Here is a 15662-nt window from a genome sequence, read left to right as displayed (position 1 = left end):
ACAGTGAATTCAAACTACTGAACTAACCTAATGCCAAACCACCTTTTTCATACCAGGAAGGGACTGAGAATGGTTCTCAAATAAAGGGGAAAATTAGCTCCTGCGAGCAAACCTGAAAGTTGTTCTCTTCTACTTGTTGAAAAGGAAAACTGAAGATCTTCTCGGAATATTTTTCAAGGTATATTCCTAAAAATGTTGGGTGCTGTTTTCTGCAGAACTTGGGGCATAACAAAGCTCATAGTACAAGCAGTATTTTGGTTTTGTTTGAATATTAGATTTCTGAAACTGATTTTAAAATACTGCACATGCTGCGTAATTTAAACTAGTATCTCAAAGGACTACCATCAACATACTAAAAGAGCAAAACACAATCTAACATGTGCTCCTAGCCTCACACAAACCATGATAAAGAAAACATTACATCAGCATAACCAACCCAGCCTGTTTTGGAGTGGGAGATGATGAAACTCTATCTATGTAAATAACCTATATGGCTTTTCACCAATATATTCTCCTTAAAGTAGTTTGTGCAAGGACAGCCAGTTGCAACAAAAATATCTGCTGCCAAAAGTGTTAACTCATTAGCTCCTGAAATTTGATTATGTTTCTTTTTAAGTCCTCTATAACTTGTGGAGCAAGGTTGCCACTCTGCAAGGGGAAAAGATTTTTTTTATGAATTACTTGTTACAGCTCTCATCATTACCCTTAGAAACTTATGCTCCTTATATTTGGGACAGGATTGAAAAGTTGTGGATAGTCTCCTCATCAGAGTGATGAGATGATGCCCTCTGAGACAGCGTATCTCGGGTAGCTTTTACACTGCTGTCAGAAGAAATTAGAGACACAGTCAACACTTCTGGGACTTGGCCCAGCATCCTTCAGCACATCTGAGCAGCAGCCAAACCAGAACTGGCTTCAGCGTCTTTGTACTCAACTCATCTTCCCCGGGGAACTGACAAAGCACTTCAGTTTCCCCTCAGCACTCCTGGTTCTGCTGCGCTTCCCTGTGCCCTGACAGCGCTGCCTTCCCATCCTGGTTGGAGGAGAGTCCTTCTTCTGCAGGGCTTGTTTGGAGCTGACTGGCAGGAAAGCTCCCGTTCCTTGTCACAGAGGTGCCTTGGAGGAAAATGGTGTGCTGCGTTACCTTCTTGGTAGTCTGCCATATCAGCCCCTTTTCACCTGTCTTTCAGGGCAGTGCGTGTCATTGATCTTGTGATTTGCACAGTCCTGTGGGTGCATTTCACACTGCCTTTAATTTGAACCTATATAGTGGTACCCTCGTTGGCCCCGTGCCATCAGTTGCCTTCAGGTGACATTATTTCTAAGTCATATACAGCTGATTTTGTGAACTCATGACTTTGCAGGCTGTTGATTTGTGCATTCTTCTTTACTGATATAGGTATATTTTCCTTTATGTCTTTTAAGCAATAAGCTGCTTCTTCAGTCTCACATTTCCCAGTTCATCCAATATATTTTTTCCACAGCTGACTTTCAATTCTTCAACTATTTGCTTGTTTCCTGCTCAAGATTAGCTTTAAAGGCACAAACTTAAGAGAAAAATGACTTGAGTTTGTCCGTGTAATCGTTGTGCATCAGCGTGCATACGTTCAAGCCTTCCCTTGAACCGAGGGGCGCAGAGGCAGTCACTGGCAAGCAGACGATATTCACGTTGCGGTCCGGTGTCAGTCGGCCAGCACAGCGTCTCTTCCTTCAAAGGGACCTGAACTTACGTCAAATTAACGACGGGAGACAAGGTGACGGGGCCCGGAGCGCGAGGCCCGCCGTAACGTCCAGCCGTAGCACCTCGGCCCCACCGTCAAGGCCCCACCGGCCCCGCTGGCCCGGCAGCGCTGGCGGAAGCCGCCTCGGCGTGAAGCGAGGCCACAGACCACCCGCCGCCGCCCCGACCCCGCCGGGCCCTCGCACCCAGCCCCGGCAGAAGGCGCCCGGCCTGGGGGCTGCCGCGGGCGCTCCCCAGCTCGGGAGGCGTCACCCTGGGGGCAGGTGACGGCGTCGAGGCCCGGGAGATCCGAGCGGGGCTGGGCGTCCCCGGCCGGGAGCAGGCGGGGTCCAGCCCTGCAGGGTGGGGGGCGGCTGGCTGGAGCCCCACGGCAGTGTGGGGCCGGAGCCGCAGCCGTCCCCGGCGGTATCTGTAGTCAGGGCCCTTTCCCCAGGGGCAGGGGCTTTCTGCCAGCCGCCGGCCTCCAAATGCTGCGGCTGTTTCGTGGGTAATTTGGTTAACTGAGTAATTGCGGGAGTTCGGGCAGGGTGGGAGGAAGGAGTTGGCGGATGGTCATGAGGCCGCTCCCTTGAGGTGCTCTGGAAGCATAAAATACAGTCTGGAAAATGAATCCCAGACCCACCGGCAAAGAGGGGGCTTGAGCAGCACATGGCAGTGTGAAATAGCCAGCCGGGGGCCTGGGGAGGAAGGAGGGGATCGCTGATGGGCTGCTGGAGGCAAGCCATAGCGCCTGGTGCTGGACTCGGGCCTTGACACTTGGCCTCTGGCGGCTTCCCAGCGCCAGGGCTGGCTGCTGTGGCAAGTAAGGTGTTGGGGTTGCCTGTTGCCCTGTGGTCGTTTAAAGTCATTCACTGAGAAGAGAAGAGACAGGGAGCTCACAGCTGGAGGCATGGTTGTGTTAAGGCATGTTTAGGTACTGCTGCATGTGTGCTTTTCATAGATGCATTGAGGCCACCTGGTCCCATGACAGGGTTTTGTGTTATAAAAATGTGCTACATGTGCTCAGCATATAATTTTCAAATCTTCATAGCTTCATTTGAAAGCATGTACATGGCAAACATAGTATTACTCCTTGAGCAGGAGCTGTATTGTTTTACATAGGAGAAGATTTGAACTATATTTACTAAGATGTATGTTGTTCAATTTGAATAACTCAAGACTTAGTCCTTGGAAAGAGTGCAACTGAGACAAAAAAGCTATTGCTGTTTCTCCCTCCACCCTGGTTATTCATTCTACCCTTTGATTTATTGCATAATTCTCTGATGAGCTAAAGAGATCATTTCAGCTTTAACCAACCTTTTAATCTTGTAATTAAACCAAATAGTTTCAAAATCGATTATTCTCTGCAATACGTAATATAAATGATTACTGTTTTGAAGGTCAGATCTAGCATTTTGAAATCAGAAACTTCTATCTCTCATCAACAGGCTTAAAAATGTACCTGAAAACATAATTGTGTGTCTTGGATCATTACGCTTACCAAGTGTATGAGTGTACTTAGGTTCTCAGGTTACTTTAATTCGAACAGCTCTTAAAGAAGCGTGTGTAACCAAGTGCCTCACAGTAATAGTGTTCTATACTAGCTCTAGCAACTAAAATAAGTGAATGGCTTGGATATTTTGAGGAATTAGTAATGCAGTTTTTTTCAGTATTAGTGTGCTGTATATTTTTTACATCCATCCATCCATCCATCCATCCATCCATCCATCCATCCATCCATCCATCCATCCATTTAAATCTTTTGTTACTATGATTAGGAAGCTTTTCAAGGCAGGATCATTAGGGCCTTCCATTAGCGCAGTTGTACTCATGTTTGCCTAATACAGTGCATTCTTAACCTCACAGGAGCTTTTTAACATCATCACAGCATAAATGATGATAAAGTATGTTTCTTAAATGTTTCTGTGACATACCCTACTCATTTAAACTGCCAATCTGGAGTAAAATTTAATAGACTCTCAAGATGAATAATAATTGAGAAATATTTTGTGTATGTATGTGCGTATATATATATTTATATGTTTTACTACCAAAGGAAACTGAAGCTTTACTAACTGGAGGGGAAAAAAACCCAACTTTTATTTTTCTTCTGCGTTTTCTAGGGTCTTTCTGTAACTCTGGCACAGATGCTGTAAGACCACCAGTGATGGCTAAGTATTTTACTTCTTTATTGCTGAAAGGGGCTGAAGCATTTAGACAGGAGTTGGCTGATCAGGCCAAACAACACAGTATCACAGTAGTCAATGTAACAGCAAAAGTGGCCTCCGTTGGAGAAAATGGTAAGAACTGTTTTCACATTGTGACACAAGTATTTGTCCTGTAAATGTTTTGTCTGTTTGATTCATTTTGTTTGTCAGTGTCAATGTCTGATGCAATTTGTTGTCAAATGTCAAAACATTCAGTCTGTTTTGTCTGACTGATTCATAGTCATGTAGCAAATAGCTTAGCTATCAGGTATTTAAGATACATGTTGTGAATAGTAAAACTATTGTTTAAAAAATATACGGTCAAAGGTTTTTTTGTGAAAGTGTATTTATACAAGAAAAGATGACTGCTCTTAAATTGCGTGCTGTCTTATTTTTAAGAAAAGTCTGCATAGATGGCTTTTCCGTAGAACTGGTTGCTAAATATAGTTTCTGGGGCATTTGTGATGTGCCCCAGAAAATTAACTCCATCCCAGCCAGAGCCGGTACACTGTCTCACTTTGGGTTGTGATCATGCTGAATCATGTAAACCAGGCATTTTTGAGTTACTGGTAATCACATAACTGAAAACCTTGCCATAGAAAGCACAAGCAGAAAGAGTGACGGTTGGTATCAACTAGGTGTGTAATATTCTTCTCTCCTAGCCGACATTCTACTGATGTCTCAGGACATACTGTTAGAAATAGCTATACAGCTGGAATAATAAATCGAATCCTGTACTTAGAGAAGTCAGTATGAGCTTTGCCGCTGTTTTCACACAGCCATCTTAGTTTTCCTATGGGTTTCAAGGTTACATCCTTTGGACATAAAAATAGAGTGGTATGGTTAATGCAGAAGGACAGATACAGTACAGGAACACTGGCTACTTCAGAAAATGTTTTTTATATGTGCTGCTTATATTTCATGAAGGGTGTTTGAACTGTGTATCCAAATATTGTTTGGTTCCCTAAAATGTCCCCTTTTTTCTTTTTCTTTTTTTTTTTTTTTAATTTCTAAACCTGTGCCTATGTTCTGCAAATATTTGCATAATGTCTTTTTATCTCTAAGTCTGGGACTAGGCCTGTTTTGCACTTTTTGCCATACATGATGTTAATTATTTTTTTTTGCAGACAGTATGTTAGCTTGAAACCTCCAGGTTAAGGGCTGGGCATGAATTCCAAATCTTACTAGTAAAACTATTTCTCTCCATGTGTTGTTGATTCTTTTTCAATCATCCACAGAGCTGTGTAAATACCAACATGGGTAACCATTATTTAAAGGTAAAAATCTCAGGATTGACTTTCCTGAAATGAAACATATGTTTGAATTTTATTTCAACTGAGGTTTCAGAAGTTTTATTTCAGTTCCAGGCTGCTTATGGAAATTCTTCATGGTGTAAGAAATTCAAGCTTTAATCCTTAGGATTACTTTTTTGAGAATACTGTTTCTTCTTTTGTAGTGTTATGTAAAACAGAGGCTGTAAATAGCTGTCTAATGGTCCCAGAGCCCTCAGAACAGCCCAGAAAACTTTACCAAAGGCATTCTGTTGCTCGTTACATTCTCAACTGTTGCTGTCCTCTTACTAGAAGCTTACCAAGATAAATAAATTGGAACATGAAGTCAATACATATCTAGAGTCATGCCATTCTGAAATGGGGAAACTGGCCAAGATACCAAGATATATCTAAATAAATATCAGATATTTATCTGATAGCTGAAGAAACTGAAAGATCTCCACTAAAGGGGGGGGTGTGTGTACATATATATATATATATATATAGTTCTGTGTAGAAGCCAGAAGACTGGACACTTCTGTGTCTCAAAAATATAAGGTGCCTCAAAAAGATGTGGTTCAAGAGTAAGAAGCTTACTGCTCATGTAACATAGGCTAAATCCAAGGAGCAGGATATGTTACAGTGCAGCCATTACAGTATTTCAGTGTAGTATTACTCATCTTTCTGGCTCTGACACCCAAGACAGAGCTTCTTTTATCCTTGGCAAGTGTCAACTGTCTGTCTTGACCTCAGAAACTAGTGCCATTCTCTGATGTTATGTACCATTCCTCGGAATGTCATCATGGTTTTGGGCACTCAGGGCTTCTCCTTGAACTTAAGTGAAGATGTGACTGGAGTGGGATAGTCATGCCACTGACCTTCAGATGTTTTAACTTGGGCTTCCTGTAGAGCCAGTGGTGAGAAATGCTCAGAATAGTTTCAGGCCTAAGTTAAACTCTTGTTCTTTCCAGTTATGCTACATGGTACAGCTAAGCAATATAACCATAACCTGAATTGCCCCCTGGAGGAACCTTGCTTTCTAGCCGCTTAGTTTAGATGTTAAATTTAATGTCTAATATTGGGTAACACAGTTATCCTAAAGCATGATAAAAGGGCAAGGAATTAACATTTAGAAAACAAATTTCTTAACCAGTCACATCTTTAAAGGACTTGAAAATAATGGCTCTTTGACAATAACAAATGGCCCAGGGCATTTCCTGTTTTGGTCTGAGCTCATCTTCCTCTTTTTTTCTTTTGTAAGCTTATGTTTTAGTAGTATTTCAGGCTGGCCATTGCCCATCCTGTAGGAAAAACAGAAGGCAGGGAGCTTAATACACACTAGACATCTGCCCTGCATAGAATGAAGTCATACTCCTGAAAAGAAGAGCCTGTATTTGTGCCATGCGATGGGACTACAGTGTTCTTTGCAGTCCTTGAAGAGAAGCACAGTCTTCTTCCCTGAAAGTGCACCAGCAGATGAAAGATGATGAAAACTCATGAAGTCTCTGTTGCTTCTCAAAGGGTTGATTAATGAGCAGCTAGTTTTTTAAACATGTTTTTATACCATTATTTTCAGCCAAATCAGCAAGTAGATCCATGTGGCCAAACAGGTGCTGGGACAGCAGAAGAGCAGGCAGAAATGCTGGTGGGACAAAAGAGCAGGGCTGCTTCTCATCTATTAGGCAGTCTTAGATTGGCTAAATTGCTTCTGAAGTTGCATCTTTGGCAATTCTTCAGCAAGGAGTCAAATATGCAGGAGGCTGGCTGGATTGCAGCCTTTGGGCATATCCAGACTTGCAGAGTTAGAGAGAGTATTTCCAAATGTTGTTCAGCATAAAGTTCTCCATTTAATGCTGCCCTGATGTTGTCACAACATGCTGCAGCCAAGGATGAGAAGAGTTTTGAAGCAGGCCAGGCTTCCTTACTGAAAGTTTGCTCACAGCTGAAATCTGAAGAAATTGAAAGGTTTCCACTGAAATGATGAGTGTTACCAAGCACTGGCTGATCTGACCCTCTGTAGTCAGAATAAACCCCATTTTGCAAAAACTGAGCTGTAAACAGCAAAATTCTGTTGTTAGTAATTCAGTTTTGTGCATCTGAGTTTCCCTTTGCTGTTTCAACAGATTATAGGATCTGACTGCAGTTCCAGTCAGGTGCTTTTGTATAGTGTTGCCAAGTACTGTCATGTACTGCATCATGTATGTGGGTGCACTGAAGAATACACAGACATTTATAAAGCACCGTAAGATCTTTCTGGGTGAATGGCGTTATAAACCTAAGATAATTATTCCAACAATCCAAAAATTCTGTATAAAGCAGATTTTGGCATTGTGAAAAGAAACAAAACATGCAACAATTTAGGGGTAAGGGAGGAATCCTTTTATTTTAAGGATAATATTAGTATAAAGTTAGAAATGAGTAATTTTCTAACTCATTTCTAACTGGGTGACTCATGCTCTTGGCAAATTAATTATCCAAGACAAATGATTCAGAAATAGATGCTATAGTTTTATTATTTTTTTAATCAGATGGCTATTGCTGTTACAAATAAACATGAGGCTTGATTTCAGGTATAACAAATGTAGCTATACGCTGCAAATTATGCCACAGTGCTGCTTGAGTATGTGTTACACATGCCAATTTTTCTTATCTGATGTTTTGGTTTCAGTTTTAGGTGAATGCTGTAGTAGCTACTGGGTGTCTAAAGCAGCTGTGGCCACCAAGAATCTCAGCAGTGAACTTTGACAAGGGAAGTCTAATGTGGTATGTATTTCTTTCCATACAGGAACTGTGATTTATTAAAGCCTCATCACAGGAACATTCCTATGAACAAACTTTTCACCTCAGAATTCTTAATAAATTGTTTGATGAATATTATTGAGAACATTGACATGGGGATGATAGAAGATCCATGCCATCTTTGCTTGGGATGGATATATTGTATTGTTGGCTGTAACCCCCTGTCTCTGTTCTCTTTCTTTTTTTCTCCCTGCCCTGCCCCTCTTCCTTGGCTGCAGTTTGTAAGGGAATATCACAATGCAGGTCTGATCTGTTGAAACCACAGCTAATGCCCATGCCTGCCTCTGATGGGAAGAGAACACAGACCACAAGTTTGGGATTTCTGGCCTCTTTTTAGGCAAGTCTGTTGCTTATCTTCCCCTTTGCTCCCCAGTTCCCTTTGTTCCTGCCCTTCCTCTGTATCATTAATTCATATCAAAGTTCAGTGTTATTGGTTGCTGGGAACGCAGTTTCATTTGGCTATACGTACACTCTTCCCTAAAAAAAGTCAGATACTACCTCCACATTGCATGTTCATCGTGCAGTGAAAATATGGAGCATGATTTTATTGTAGTAGTTCTGAATGATTTTCAGCTGAAGTAATGAAGAGGAAAGTCAGGCACATTTTTGTGAGGTGTTCATGTTTCTCGACTATGATTCTTAAATTGGAAGTTTTGAGTTTTTAATAACATTAGAAATTATTCATGTTCATTGCAGATACCTATACATCCTTATTCTTAAAAGGTAGGATATTTGCTAGCATAGCTGAAATTATTCCTGTAGTGAGACAGGAGAATGTCTAAGGAAAACTGCATTGAGTAATAGTTTCTATTCTCTTTATTTTGTTCAGTTGTAAATATAGTAGACAACAGATGAAATAGCTATTGACGTAGAGAATAACACAAATTACGTCAAACAAGGACTTCGAACAGTGTGTTTTGAGGTCAGTAACCTGTGTGCCTAGAACTTTGGTCACACTGGTGACAGCCAGCTGACATAACTTATGTGGATGTACATGCAAAGATAAATAGGTAGCTTTTTGCTGAATTTTCCAAGCAGAACAGCAAGATGTCAGTGAAGGTGTATGTTTCTAATAGGCTCAAGGTGCTTCAACAAAGGAAGCTGTTATAGGTAAATTCTCAAATTGATGTGAGACAGGGCCAATAAAAATTCCAATTGTTTATTTAGCAAGCGGCAACAAGCAAAACAGCGCTGGGCGGCCGGGGAGTTCAACTCCACCAACGGCGCGCACTTTCCAAGTTTTTTCGTCTTGCTTATGTGTTACAAAGTGATGTATATTAATGAAACTCTCATATATATTCATAATCTATCCCCGCCTACCCCCGCTTCATATTTTAATGAGGTTTCTCTGCGAAGTAAACTTCAACAGTTCTGGGCGGTGGTCGCAGAGTCCTGAATAGTGGTCGTAGAGATGAAGTATCTCCTCTTCCTCGCCGTTGAACTTTTCACCCCAAGGTTCTGCGCAGCCTCTGTAGTTCTCTGACATGTCTCTGCTTGCCTCTTGTCTCTACATGTCTCTGTTAAAGCTCTGATAAGGACGCACCACTATATCTTCTACCTACCCCCTACACAGCCTTGATTTATTATGTTAGTTAAGCTAAGGCTTGCTGTTAGTCGGTTAGTTTTATACAATGTAGCAATATTAGCTTTACATAGCTCAGGTGGTGATTTACTTCTCCATTGTTTTAACTGAATTTGATGAATAAATAGTTTACTATCTATCACAGAAGCCAATACTGATGAGTTAACTTGCTGAAACTGCAAGAGGTTTTTTTTGCTTGTTTGTTTGGTTTTTATACCTAAATGGATCCTGTTTTCAATAAACAGCATGAAGGAGGAGTCTTTCCAGGGCTCTGCCATATCAAATAGAAGACAGCATGTTCTGTCTGATGAAATGTAGGTTTGACTGCTAATCGGCCAACGCAAAGCACTGCTAAATTAATAGCCAATTTTGCTGAGAATACAACTTCTCAGGAACTGAAGGTGTTTCCTGAATCTGTGACTGGCTGAGAAAAATGGGAATTCCTTTTAAGAAAATCAGGATATTCTGATTTTTTCAAACAGAAGTCTTTCATATTTCCATGTCAGCACTGATCCTGCCTAGGCAAATGAGTTAAAAATCGAAGAATGACTCTGGAATACTGCAACTGAATTTTCCAGTTGGGGGGCATGGATATTTTAATTTTCATTTTGGGTCAAACTGATCCAAATACATGTTTCGGTTTGGAGGTGAGACCTGTCTGCAAGTCCTTTCTCAGCTCTCTCACTACTTTTTGTTTTAGCATTGTTGCTTTTGTTTCTTTAAATGGGAGATGAGAAGAGCAGTTATTCACACTTTATGAAGTGTCTGAAGACCTCTGGGTACAGAGCACTACATTAGTGCAAAGTATTTAAATGTAGAACTATGTCTTCTTCCTTTTTCCTTATGCCAGTCTGTGCTGTGACTGAAATCAGTCTGCTTACAATCAAATTTAATAGGGGCAGAGAATATTTTTTTTATGTTTTAACCACAGACTTTCTCATTCAGTGAAAGTAGGGTTCCAGCCTATTTCTCTCTGCAGGAAATTCATATATATATATATTTTTTAATGTTTTAATTGATTAGGTAGTTTTTGCTACTCCTATGAAAACAGTCATGATGTGTCTATCCAGTGCTGTTTGCATTTGCTTCAAAATGTGGGAATTAATCCATGCTAAAAATTACTTGGTTTATGTGTGCGTTGTTTAGTTTATATGTTCTGGGAGGATCTAAGGACTGAAAACTGGCAATAATAAGGAGGTCATAAATCAGGCAGCTTTTCTTGGTTTAGGATTTTAGGTCAGGCGTATCAATTCCAGCTTATGCTAGATTGCAGCTGTGCTTGTGAATGGAGACTAGATCATGTCATGTAATTTGTGGGGATTTTCTCACTTGCAATCCATGACCACTGATGCCTCATAACCACTGCAGCAGGGGTAGCTGTACCTTCCTGTCTGGTTTGTGTGCTTGTTCTCTTTCTTTTTTTCTTTCTTTTTTTTTTTTTTTTTTTTTTCCTTCTAAGAGGAAATGAAATTAAGATAGATGTCTCCTTTGGTATTTTAAGTAAATTTTATAAAGGGAGGAAACGCAAATCAGTTGGTGCTTGCCACATATAGAGCAGTCAGACAAAAAGTATGAGGGGTTGATGTCTTAGCACTATCAGTTCTGTTTTCAGTGGATATACAGAGGTTTTGTAAACAAAAAAGGTATCTCTGTCTCCTGTTGTACAGGAGTTACACAATGCTTTTGTTTTCTTTTCCCGTGTGTGAAATGTCTGGCACCAAAGTAACTCCGAGGCTTCTTTATCTGACTTCTCTGTCAAAATTAAGGATAAATACAGCAAATTTGATTAGCAGTGTTCATGAGATCAAGGAGTCTGTTTTACCATTCTGGGTTAAAAAGAATGATAAATGTGTATAATTAGGACTTTATGTGTGTCAAAATAATGCTTTGGTCCCAAGGTGTTCAGTCATACGTTGTGAGATAATAGAACATCATCTATGCTCTGTGGTACTTGGCATATATGTTTCTTAGACCCTTTCAGGTTAATCATTGATTCAAAGAACTTGTTTCAATGACCCAGATGGTCTCTTTGAGTCTTAAATTCCCATTAGACCAAGTGTGTGTATTAGTTATGTTTTATTGCAAGAAAACAAAGATTTTGGTGACACTAAGGTTCCTGCAGTGAAATGCAAGTTGCCTTCTGTGTGGGAGAGATCCTGGAAGTTCCTTTCTATTGTTTTGGGTTTTTTTCACAGTGTATCTAATGAAAAGACAGAAGTCTGTGTAGTTCTGTTTTTCTTTTTTTGTGTGTACATAGATTGTATTGACCTTGTGAAAACCTGAAAGCACTAAATTGGCCTCTTGAACAAAATGAAATGCATTTCACAGAACAGACTATTCCCTGTAGTATTTATTCTGAAAGGTCACCAGTCACAGAAACATCAGAGGATGTAACTATGGCAAACCAACCCAATGTTAGCATAATGTTTGGTTATTTCCCTTCTTTGTTACTAGGTAATTGGAGCCTTTAGGAACACATTTGTCATTTATAGCACAGCCCCTTCCTACACAAGACTCTGATTCTTTGCAAACATGGATAAAAAAGGTATTTTTAAAAAGATTAGCATTTGAGTTTTATTGTCTGTGGTTTCAGCTTAATTTCACAAGGACATATTAAATGTTGTTCAGCATCAAAAACCTAAGCAAATGTTTGTTTTATCTATCAGAAAGCAAAGTCATGTTGTTCAAGTACTAAAGTCTTAACTCTAGATTAGTTGTGGTGTTTGGACTTAACTCTGTGCTTAAATGCTCTTTCAGACATACACTTCCCTGCTACTGAAGGTGATTGAGGAGCAAAACCAAAGGTGTGGTGTGTTTCTGTTTTGCACCGATTCCCATCAGTGGACTAGTTTGGAAGAAGGAAAATAGAAGCTCTGTGACCTTTCTAGCCTCTGATGGACACTGTGTGTTCCCTCCTGGGTTAGAGGAGTAAGCCAGTTTTGTCTGGTTTGGAGGTATGTATGTCTAGCTAGAATAGTTCAGAGAGATGCTTTTTTTCCCTCTTCCACATACAGACATAGAAAGTCTGGTTCCCTGTTGTAATAAAACATATATGGTATTTGTTATTCAAATCTCAAGGGGAAAAAGAAGTTGTAGTCAGGATGTTGTGGCAGAACAGTTTTGTAATTCTCTTATGTAAATAAGAAATAAGATATATGTATATAGTTTCTATTGTTAAAATCAGTTGTTAGAAGGGAGCTAAAATGGCCCTCATCTCCAAGCCACTACAAAAACACTTGTGCTGAGTCATCCCCCCTTCTGTGACGGAAACCTGAGAAAAGCCCGCAAAAACAGGAGAAAAGCCCGGGAAACTTGTTTACAACTTTGCAGACCCCTCAGGGTACGCCCATCATGAATATGGATGAAGCCTACACTATAAAGGGACTCAGTGCTGTCCTGTAAGGTGTGTGTCTTGGTAGAGCAGAGACTCCTGGCACACCCAGCGCTGTTTTGCTCACTCGCCGCTTGCTAATAAAATTTTATTCATCACTAAAAATTGAGAAGTGGTTATTTCCCACTAAATTACAATTAATCAATAACACCTGTTCTTATCTGATTCATAATCATTAATATCCATGGGAATTTCGTGTCAGCATTTAAACTCTGGGAATACAGACCAACGCAAGTGAAAAACCTCCATGCAGCTGAGTACTGATAGGAGAACCAGTTTCTCCTCCTCTTCAGATGTGGTAGTGCTGAATAAGGAAGAGCGAGTCTTTTGTAATTGTCAGCCATTCTGTTACTGTCTTTCAAAGTGCTTGTTTTGAAGCTGTTACTTCCCTCCTGATGGCATTATGAAGGTCCATATAAAAATGCTGAGTTGGAAAAAAAGTGAAGACATTCAGCCGAGCAAAACCAGTAGTTTACATACATGAGGGTAATTGTCTGTGGGGGAGCAGTCAGGAACAAAGGCTTTTCTCTACCAAGTTCTCTCTACCAAATGCTCTGTCACTTGTTACAATCATTTTTATGATGATGAACAGTAATTCTCAATCTCTGGGTTGTTAACTTGCCTGTTTTTCAATTACATTTTGTATATTTAAGTTTGATAGTTAAAGATAAGCAGCAGTACACTGAGCCAAATACTTAGGTACAAGGTAGACTGGATGGGAGCAAAGGACAGTGTATTTGAAATGAGATTTTTAGCTTTTTTACATACCTAATAGTTTGAATCAATTACCTGGCTTTTCCTTTTTTACAAACTCTCTGCAGAATAGAACTTATGGCATGGAAAAGAGATGATTCACCTCTTAACACCTACTTTATCTTCACTGGCTTGTAATCCTAAGCAATAATCAAGGACTAGATTCTAAATGTTTACTAATTTGTGGAGTTTATTTGAAATGTCTGAACTAAGGCACTGAAGGTTTTTGTTTCCTACCAAAGATGGGCAACCAACAGCTCTGCCAGGGATCAGTTAAAGTTGTGGAGAGTAAATGCACCTGCAAATTAAGTTGTGATTGTCTAGTTGGACACAGAGAAACAGAGGTATCGGCAGGAAAAGCTTTAGAAGGAAAAGGTTCTTGCTGTTTTGTGACTGCTGCATGCTTTTTTTCAGTTGGGATGAAAGACGGCAACCACAATCTCTAACCACATCTCAGCACTGCCAGAGAATAACTGTAGAAACCACTTGGGCCACGACAAAGTCTGGCCGCAGGGATGGGCAGGCTGGTAAGACCAGGATACACCTGTGTACTCTTCTGACTGTTATTCCCTAGTCTTGGCTATTGTTGTTATGTTCTAGTCCAGACAGCTTTTTCCAGGTAGCGTTCATACCTCCTTTCCTGGACATTCAGCTTGGCACTTGGGCCAGGAGATCTATCTATGCCCTATTTGTCATCAGTGAAGTGAAAGAACATTCCTCCTGAGGGCTGTTCAGACTGCCAAAGCTAAACTCCCGCTTAGACAGGAGTGCCTTTCTCCATCTTTCTCATCCTTGATGAAAGTGAAGGGGAGATGAGCTTCAACTCTGTGCAGGGGAACCGGGCTTTTTATTAAATCAACAGGTTTTGTTTAAGTGTCACAGAAGGCATAATTGAAAGGAGCCTGCACTGGGAGGTGGGTGGGGAGAAAAGGAAAGGAACTGATGGTCTCAATATAATCTTTCTTGGCCTCAATCTGTCAAAGATTTAGGCATATGACTAAATTTATGCCCTTCACTTCCTCTATCATCTGCAATCAGTTTCCCCTCTCAGATGCGTTAGTGTTGGGGGAAAGCAGAATTCTCGTGCTAGCTAGCTGTTGTCATAGTAAGGCTTAGCTTTCCTGTCATGGCACTGATAATACTAGAGCACTTTGGGTCCCTTTCTAAGTACTTTGTCATTGCATTTTCCAGATAAGAATTCTACACAGTTTTAGAGCTGGTTTTGTCCCATTTGATTTACACATTTATCATATGTCATTATATAGTTATGTTTGACTGTTAGTCTTCTAGTCCTGCAATTTAAAGGGAGAAAGAGCATTAAAACATATTTCAAACAGGTGTCTACCTAAGGCTAGTTGTTTTTAGTACGTTTTTTTCCCAGTTCTGAAAAGAAATTAGGAAGAAATACTGAACTCCTAGATGTGGTTCTTTCCTTTTGATACATGTGATATGTGAATATACCTAAGCCAACAGTATCTGATTTTTTGCAAGAAATGCTATTAATATTTTCATGTTACTTTATTAAGCTGTACTGTATTTGCTTTATTTTCAAAGGGGAAAAAATGAATAAGAACTAGTATGACTTTCCTGTAATATAGAAACAGGGTAAACATAGAATAGAAATATAAACAGAAATGGCAGAGTGCCAGCAACCCCTTGAACATAAATCTGCCAGCAGCTGTGCCAGAAGTCTGTTTCATTACACTCTTGGCATTGGTTAATAGAGTTTGTGTAAATTGAGAAGATGTGTACATGCTCCTCATTGCTACTTCTCTCCAAAATACGACCAAAGCTTTGTATCTGCATGGCTTTGAATTAGAATAACACCACTGGTGCTCTGTAAGATTTTTTTTTTGGTTCTTGGGTAATGGATTTACCTGTGGACTGCACCTGTTTGGTGCTTATTTTAGCTTAGTCTCAGACCAGGGACATAGGAGGT

General features: G+C 40.3%; 1 long non-coding RNA gene across 2 annotated transcripts; it reads left to right on the top strand.

Moving 5' to 3' along the window:
• The first annotated feature begins 65 nt into the window (after nucleotides 1-65).
• LOC141938474 (uncharacterized) lies at nucleotides 66-14171 on the top strand. 2 transcript variants are annotated; one of them, XR_012627305.1, is made up of 6 exons: nucleotides 66-178; nucleotides 3844-4020; nucleotides 7867-7961; nucleotides 8216-8334; nucleotides 12337-12533; nucleotides 14138-14171. It is a non-coding gene; the product is annotated as an uncharacterized LOC141938474 (long non-coding RNA). The 2 variants fall into 2 exon arrangements; XR_012627304.1 differs by lacking the exon at nucleotides 14138-14171 and having other exon boundaries at nucleotides 12337-12682.
• The last annotated feature ends 1491 nt before the right edge of the window (nucleotides 14172-15662 follow it).

Source organism: Strix uralensis, unplaced genomic scaffold, assembly GCF_047716275.1.
Source record: "Strix uralensis isolate ZFMK-TIS-50842 unplaced genomic scaffold, bStrUra1 scaffold_64, whole genome shotgun sequence".
Taxonomy (NCBI): domain Eukaryota; kingdom Metazoa; phylum Chordata; class Aves; order Strigiformes; family Strigidae; genus Strix; species Strix uralensis.
The sequence above is the reverse complement of the archived record's forward strand: the minus strand, read 5'-3'. Positions and strand labels throughout refer to the sequence as shown.